This window comes from Triticum dicoccoides, chromosome 1B, assembly GCF_002162155.2.
Source record: "Triticum dicoccoides isolate Atlit2015 ecotype Zavitan chromosome 1B, WEW_v2.0, whole genome shotgun sequence".
In the NCBI taxonomy this organism is placed as follows: domain Eukaryota; kingdom Viridiplantae; phylum Streptophyta; class Magnoliopsida; order Poales; family Poaceae; genus Triticum; species Triticum dicoccoides.
In genome coordinates, this window is record NC_041381.1 from 532,712,971 (window position 1) to 532,720,833 (window position 7,863).

The 7,863-nt window shown below is 46.1% G+C and overlaps 1 pseudogene; it reads left to right on the forward strand.

Annotated features, from left to right (window-relative positions):
• Positions 1 to 329: 329 nt before the first annotated feature.
• LOC119347598 overlaps positions 330 to 7,863 on the forward strand; it is a 10,945-nt pseudogene continuing 3,411 nt past the window's right edge.

Genomic DNA, 7,863 nt, shown 5'->3' on the forward strand with positions numbered 1-7,863 from the left:
GTAGCAACAACTTGACGCTGTAGCAGAATGTTTCAAGCTGTGACCTCACATAGCTCATGGGCGTGCAAATAAAATACATGTGAACAAAAACATGGATTATTCAACTCGATATATTTTATTCAAGCAAGTGGAACATTCCATTCTAATCATATGGAGCAACATACCACAATGATAGGTCAACAACATTCCAAGTTACAGTTCACACCGCACCACTACAGTGGCTAGTGCATGAAGCACCCATCCCTTATAAATGGCCACCTCCCACTCGTCCCCTTCGCTCTCATCACGCGCATCCAAGAACGACCATCTCTCCTCTTTTGCAACTGCCTGTGCCGAGTGCCGACACGAGACCTCCGGCAGTGAGTTTCGGAGCGGGCGCGTTAAGTTCTGCCTCCGCATAGCTGCGGTTTCGGAGGCTGGGCGCAAACGGGTGAAGCCGGTGGCCAGACATGCCTAACCGGGTGGGCGCCGACTCCGGGGGCGGCGGTGGACCGTGGGAGCCCGTGGAGGCCAGCGGCGGCGTGCAGGAGAGAGTCATGCCACCGGGGAAGAGCGAGCGGTTCGCGGAGCCCGTGTCCGCGCCGCATGGAGGCGGGGGCGGCAGCGACAGCGATGAGGTGGAGATCACGCTCGACGTGCTGGACGACTCTGTGGTGGTGCGAGCGTGAAGCCGGTGGCGGGAGGCGAGGACTCGGCGGTGACGCTGGAGAAGCGGTCGTCCTCGCACGGCCATGGCGTGCTCCGGAACGCCTCCGCGCGGGTCAAGCAAGTGTCTCAGGGGCTCCGGCTGATCGCGTCCTTCAACCTCCGGGGAGGCGGCCCTAGCCGCATCGACAGGTCCAAGCCCGTCGCCACGCACGCGCTCGAGGGTCTCAAGTTTATCAGCGGCACTAACGGCTCCGCCGAGTGGACCGCCGCCGAGGGGATTTTCGACAGAAAAGCCAGGAATGGGCGCCTCCCCCGCTCCAAGTTCGGCGAGTGCATCGGTAAGGCACCTCGCCTCGAAATCAAAAATATTATGCGATCATTCAGGACCGATAAATTGTGTGTGCGACTGCGTCTTCACTACGGTTTAAAGATTTCGCAGGTATGAAAGAGGCCGCGTTCGCCGGCGAGTTGTTCGACGCGCTGGCAAGGCGGCGGAACATCACCGGAGACAGCATCAACAAGTCGGAGCTGCGTGAGTTCTGGGATCAAATTTCAGACACCAGCTTCGACAGCCGCCTGCAGACCTTCCTCGACATGTAAAAGCTCATTAAACTCCGGCCCACCCCCATTTTCTCTTAATTACTTCGTCCTCATCAGTTTACTTTGGTTTTGCTATAAGAGCAGTGTTAACAATATAGCCAACAACTGGCTATATAAGGCTGGATGTAAAGCTAGTATCATAGCTAATATCATGCATGTCAACTAGATAATTTTAATAAGGTGTCATACAATTAAATAAAGAAAGAGAGCGTTGAGTATCGTATCATGATACTGTATCATAATAAATGATATGTTAATATGTGTCATGCATGACAATAAATAAAGTACTACATGATATTAATATATGATACTATGCATTTGGGAGGTAGTATCATACACTAATATCATATGCATGATACTAGTACTCCCTCCGTCCAGGTGCATAGGGCACCTAAGAAGGTGCAGCGCGATCTAGACACGTATGGATTGGACTAGTCAAAATTAATTAGCGCGGCTTTATATGTGTATTTAGTGGGGAGGTGCCCTTGGGCATCCAACCATGGTGCATGGCCATTTGCATGCACGTTCAGCAATTATGTGTTGGGACTTGCATGCAGTGGCCGTTTGCAATGACTGGCTGTATGTGCCTTGTTATCCGGGTTGGACTCATAAAATTAATTACTCCACACCACACTAGCTAATTGTAGTGCCTTACATTATAGGAATTCCTGAATTTCGTTAGGTGCCTAATGCACCTGGACAGAGGGAGTATATGATACTCCCCATACAACCAGCCTAAGACTGCCATCTCATCAAAAGCTAACAATATCATTTATTCATATTCCTAAAAAATAATATCATTCACTCATGCAATAAAGTTGACTATAAGGTTAACTCTTAGGCTAGTGTTTTTTTTTTACTTTCTCTCTTCCTGTTTCCTCTCATTTACTAGTATTAACTAGGAGCACCTTTAGGGCATTTTCAATGCAGGGTGTCTGTAGAGGCGCTTAGGCAAATAAAATAAATATCATAAAATTAAAAAGCTCACGTAAGCATTCTCCATTCCAACACTAGCCCCGTATAAGCGCTAACAAACCCCAACAAACGTAGCTGTTGCGCCCAGATTTTATCTCATGCGCCAAGCAAACTACCTAAATGTTGGGCTCCTACTCTTGCGCCATTGCCAAAATATAAGCGCTGGACTTCAAGATTACCAGAGTGCCTCATCAGTTTACTTCCAGTTTATAATTAATCTTTTTGGTTTTGCTAAGAGTATAGTTAACAATATAGCCAGCAACAAGAGCTAGCAATATCATTCACTCATATTCTTAAAAAAGTAAAATCTTTCACTCAGACAATAAAGTTGACTATAAGATTGACTCTTAGGCTAGTGATTTTTTCCCACTTTCTTTCTTCCTCTTTCCACTCATTTACTAGTATTAACTAGGATCACTTTTAGAGGCCAACTCTTGTATTAGAGCACATGTCGTGGAATAGTCATAGCAGATGTCCTAGTGAAAGGACCTAGTCGTGGAGCCATCACAACTAGGTTAGCTTAAAGGGGTTAAACGGGACAAATGACACATGAGTTTATACTGGTTCGGCCCCTTGCGGTTAAGGTAAAGGCCTAATCCAGTTTGAGGTGGTATTGCTTATGTCTCGATTACCAGGAAGCGAATCCGCTTGACCTAGCTTTCGATCTGTTGTTTCTTTCCCTGAACCGCCACCGGGTCGTCGCTTTATATACACAGGTTGACGCCCAGCGGCTCACAGAGTCCCGGCCGGCTCATAGACAACGTGTCTGGCTCGGTGATTAACTACTTATGCCTTACAATACAAGTCTTACACATATGGCGGTTTTACTGCCTTAAGTCGCCCTTGGGCCTTGGGCCCTTACCTGTGAACCGCCATCTTCAATATCCTCGTGGGCTTCATATCATGAACCGTCATAGGTATAAATCGGCCCTTTCTGGGCGGGTCATACCTAATAGTTATATCCCCAACAGCACACTTCCATCCTTTTTTACTTGTCTTTCTTCTCCACGTCGACAAAAATGCCATGTAAGTAGGCTTATAACCCACTATTGTATTTGCTCTAAGACATAACTAGATGTGTCCTAAGTATTACACATCTAAGTCCTATGCCACTAATTTTTACGCGAAAATTTGTATGGGCATTTTCCTTTTTATGTTTAGTTGAGTCTTTTTTTTGCGAGGACCTGGGCACATACTAGATGTTCAACGTTCTGTAATTACTCTAGACTACAGTCCTCCCCATAGATTTGGACTTAATTATCCATCTAATCTAGTCAGCATTTTTTAATAACTAATCAAGCTCAAGAGTGTGCCCTTTTCAAGTTGGTTTTAAGGGGGCCATACACTGAAGCAGCCCTCGCTAACTAATACTAGTACCTAACTCTTTTCTAAATTAGCTTTAAGATTTATAATATGTACTTTTTGGGGGGAGGGGGGGGGGTAGGGGCAGGGAAATTTTCTGTGATATATAACTCACGGATTTTGTTCATCATTTTGATGGTTAAACGTAGACCCTAGGCTAGTCATAGTGTTGAATAACTTAGACCAGTAACATACTAGTCTATGTAACTACTTTTACAGTGGGTTATGTATATGCGTGATAATATAAAGACCTTCATTCATTATTTGTATCTTCATTTTTCATTATGAAGCGTTGTATGATGGTAACAGACTTATGTTACTTCATTTTCCTCTTCCATCTTTAATTACTTATCGTGTCATCTTTTTACTTGTATAGCATGCATGTTACTCTACATTGGTTGTAGTAACATTTTACATTATGAGACGAAGGAAGTATTTTGTTACTCCCACTATGAGTATCATAAGTACTTAAGTAATACTAGTACTATGAGAAAGAAGGGAGTATTGTAGCATTTATTTAACCAAAACCACTTAATTTAGCTCTCTTGCTAAACCAACAAGTTACGAATCACGACTTTGATTACGTAATCAACAGGGTGGACAAGAACGATGACGGGAGGATCAGCGAGGACGAGGTCAAATAGGTAAAATTTCACTACTCTTTCAATGGTTCATTCAAGCGTTCTATTTTTGCCGGTTGTGGCTTTTTTTTTTGTTTCGCTTTTGTTTGTGTATCTGAGATGAGTTTCATATTTTATTGATATCTTCATTAATAAAATGGTTGTGTGCATTGCTTGATGCAGAGGCCAAAGGTAATCCTCTTTTTTCAAAAATAAATAAATTATCAAACGTCTCCTCATCCTCCAGAAATAGCAAACGGAGGGTGTGTGTTCTGCGATTTTCAACGATGGACGTGTTGAACAATACTCGCTCGACCAGATTGCCATTTCACATCTGCACATAGGTGTCATCAACGTACCAGCACGACATGCTTGTAAGCATGTTCTCGTAACCGATTTTGATCCTTTTCCCACAAGTTCTGACGTACTACTCCTTCGGTTCACTAATGTAAAACGTTTTAGACATTTTCAACAAGACCAAAAACAGTTTAAAAAGACATTTCGGAAACGTCTTACACTACTGAAGAGAGGGAGTACTAACCAAACCAACGAGCCCTTGTTTGGTTCATGTATTTCACATCCAATTGCGTAATTATCTTGTTGTCTTAGTTTTCTTAACATGAGCAAATTGCCGGAACATTGACTTTTGGGGGGGCTTATTCTGGTTTGCTCTGCAGATCATCACGTTGAGCGTATCGGCGAACAAGCTAATGATGGTCCCGCGACAGTGCAAGGAGTATGCACGTCTCATCATGGAGGCGTTGGACCCCGACAAACTCGGCTACATCGAGGTAAAACAACGGCCTTATTTGCCATGCAAGATTGGTTTGTGTTACCGACGGTGATGCATAGAATTAATGGTGATAACTGGTTTGCAGCTGCACAACCTGAAGATGCTGCTGCTGGAGGCGCCGAGCGAGTCGACAAGCAACAACCACAAGCTCAGCAAGCTGTTGAGCCAGCGTCTCCGCCCGACGACGGATCCCAGCCCCGTCCGACGTTGGTACAAGCGTGCCAAGTGCTCCCTGGAGGACAACTGGCGGCGCTGCTGGGTGATGCTCCTGTGGCTCTCCATCTGCGTCGGCCTCTTCGCCTGGAAGTTCGTGCAATACCGCCACCACGCTGTGTTCGAGGTGATGGGCTACTGCGTATGTGTGGCCAAGGGCGGGGCCGAGACGCTCAAATTCAACATGGCGCTCACCCTCCTCCCCGTGTGCCGGAACACCGTCACTTGGCTCCGGAGCCACACCACCGCAGGACGGATCGTGCCCTTCAATGACAACCTCAAATTCCACATGGCCATCGCCGTTGGGATCACTGTGGGCGCCGGGCTACACATCATCTCCCACCTGGCATGCGACTTCCCGCGGCTGCTGCACGCCATGGACGACGAATACGAGCCCATGAAGCCGTTCTTCGGCGACGCCAAGCCGCCCAACTACTGGTGGTTCGTGAGGGGAACGGAGGGATGGACGGGGCTAGTGATGCTGGCGCTCATGGTCGTCGCCTTTACGTTCGCCACGGGACCGCTCCGCAAGGGGAAGCTCCACCTTCCCAAGCTCAAGCAGCTCGAGAGCCTCGACAGCAACCCCGAGCCTAGGGAGCTCACCCGCTTCGCCAGGCTCGTCAATGCCTCGCGCAGCCGCCTCACTTGGTTGGTCAACACCTTGCTCAACCGCTTCACTGGGTACAACGTCTTCTGGTACACGCACCACCTCTTCCTCGCCGTCTACGCGCTGCTCATCGTCCATGGACACTTTCTCTACCTCACCAAGAAGTGGCAAAAGAAGTCGGTAAGTATGAGGGTTTTTGTTATGCATCTTACTACTTCTAGGACGAAGTAGTATTGAGTCATCTCTCTCCGTGGTCTTTGAGTACATAACAACTTCAGAAGTATAGTAATACCTTTGTATGGGTTTATTAGTGCCTGTCATATTTTGTGTCAAAATTTGATTAGTAAAATGTTAATGCATGTCACAAAAATTTATATTGTTGGGCTCGGTATTTGAATGTGGTGTCTAACAACGATATAATCTTTACTATGTATAACTTGTATATTATAATAGCTAAATAATACTCATCATATGACGCAAAATAGGGGGGTGGGGGCTAGTGAAAGAGAGAGGTAGTATCGATTTAGTTTCCACTTAAATATGTATGTGTTTAAGGTAGTTCAGACTTAGGTAGTACTCTCTCTGTAAAGAAATATAAGAGCGTTTAGATCATTTACGGAGGGAGTAATTAATTTAGGAATAAAGATATAGTAATAGTATAGGACTGGATCAACCAACAACTGCATACTTTGGTCTGTCCTGGCCGACTGATCACTCCCTTTGCTCGGTTGCATAAGGTGTGTCTGTGCTTCTTGATCGGCAATTTGCGTAATCAAACTCGACCGAAAAATTACTCTCTCCGTTCCTAAATATAAGTCATTGTAGAGATTTTAATATGAACTACATACGGATGTATATAGATGCATTTTATGTGTGGATTCATCATTTTGCTCCGTATGTAGTTCACCCAGTAGAATCTCTACAAAGACTTACATTTACGAACGAGGGAGTATATGTTTAAAACCTCTAGTGATATGTTTTAATAAGATACAATCTATATTTAATTAGCCAAATCCACGACCTACCTAAAATCATATGCATATCCTATGCACCCAACCAGAGTGAGTACTATTAACTATTAACTAGCCTGTGCTACCAAGTGCAGACGTGGATGTACCTGACGGTGCCGATGATCGTGTACGCATGCGAGCGGCTGACGAGGACGCTTCGGTCGAGCGTGAGGTCGGTGAAAAAAGTCAGGGTGGCCGTGCATCCGCACCCCGCGACCCTGCTGTCGCTGCACTTGTCCAAGCCGCAGGGGTTCAGGTACAAGAGCGGACAGTACATCTACGTCAAGTGCCCCGACGTCTCGCCATTCCAGTGGTACGTAGGCTGCAGCCGACCGGCGGGCACGCTTAGTTTAATCAGCGTTCGGCCAATCCGTCTGATGAATGAACGTCCGTGCAGGCACCCGTTCTCCATCACGTCGGCGCCAGAGGACAACTACGTCAGCGTCCACATCAAAACGCTCGGTGACTGGACCAACCAGCTCAGGAACGCCTTCTTAAAGGTAGGTACTCCTACGTGGCCAATGCGACTAGTCGCGTTGATCTCCACATCACCCTCTAAGTAAAGCCTGTTCATACAAAAGAAGTTAAGAGTGTTGTACTATGTACGAATCACAGGTTTGCCCAACACCGACAGAGGGGACGACCGAGATTCTTCGGGCGGAGTTCAACCGTGAGGACGCCATGACCAACCCGAGGTACACACACGACTATTTCATGTGCTTGCAAAATAGTTTACCTTTTTTGTTGTGAAAATTCGTCCTCCTATTTTCATTTCGGTTCATGTGATTATGGATCACAACCGATTTGATGTGCCATCCCCTGGAGTGGTCCAACACAGCCAGACTAGTGTCGAAAACTGCATGCAAATGCCATTACTGATAGCCCATCAATGAATTTTCAATCTCTAGACAATTCTTCAACACTTTGAGCTTCATAAAGGGATTGAAGACCCAACTGTTTCGAGACTCACTATCGGCTTGTGCTATTTTGCAAGTCGGCCTACTGCACCTTGTTCGTTGTGGGACATCTATTATA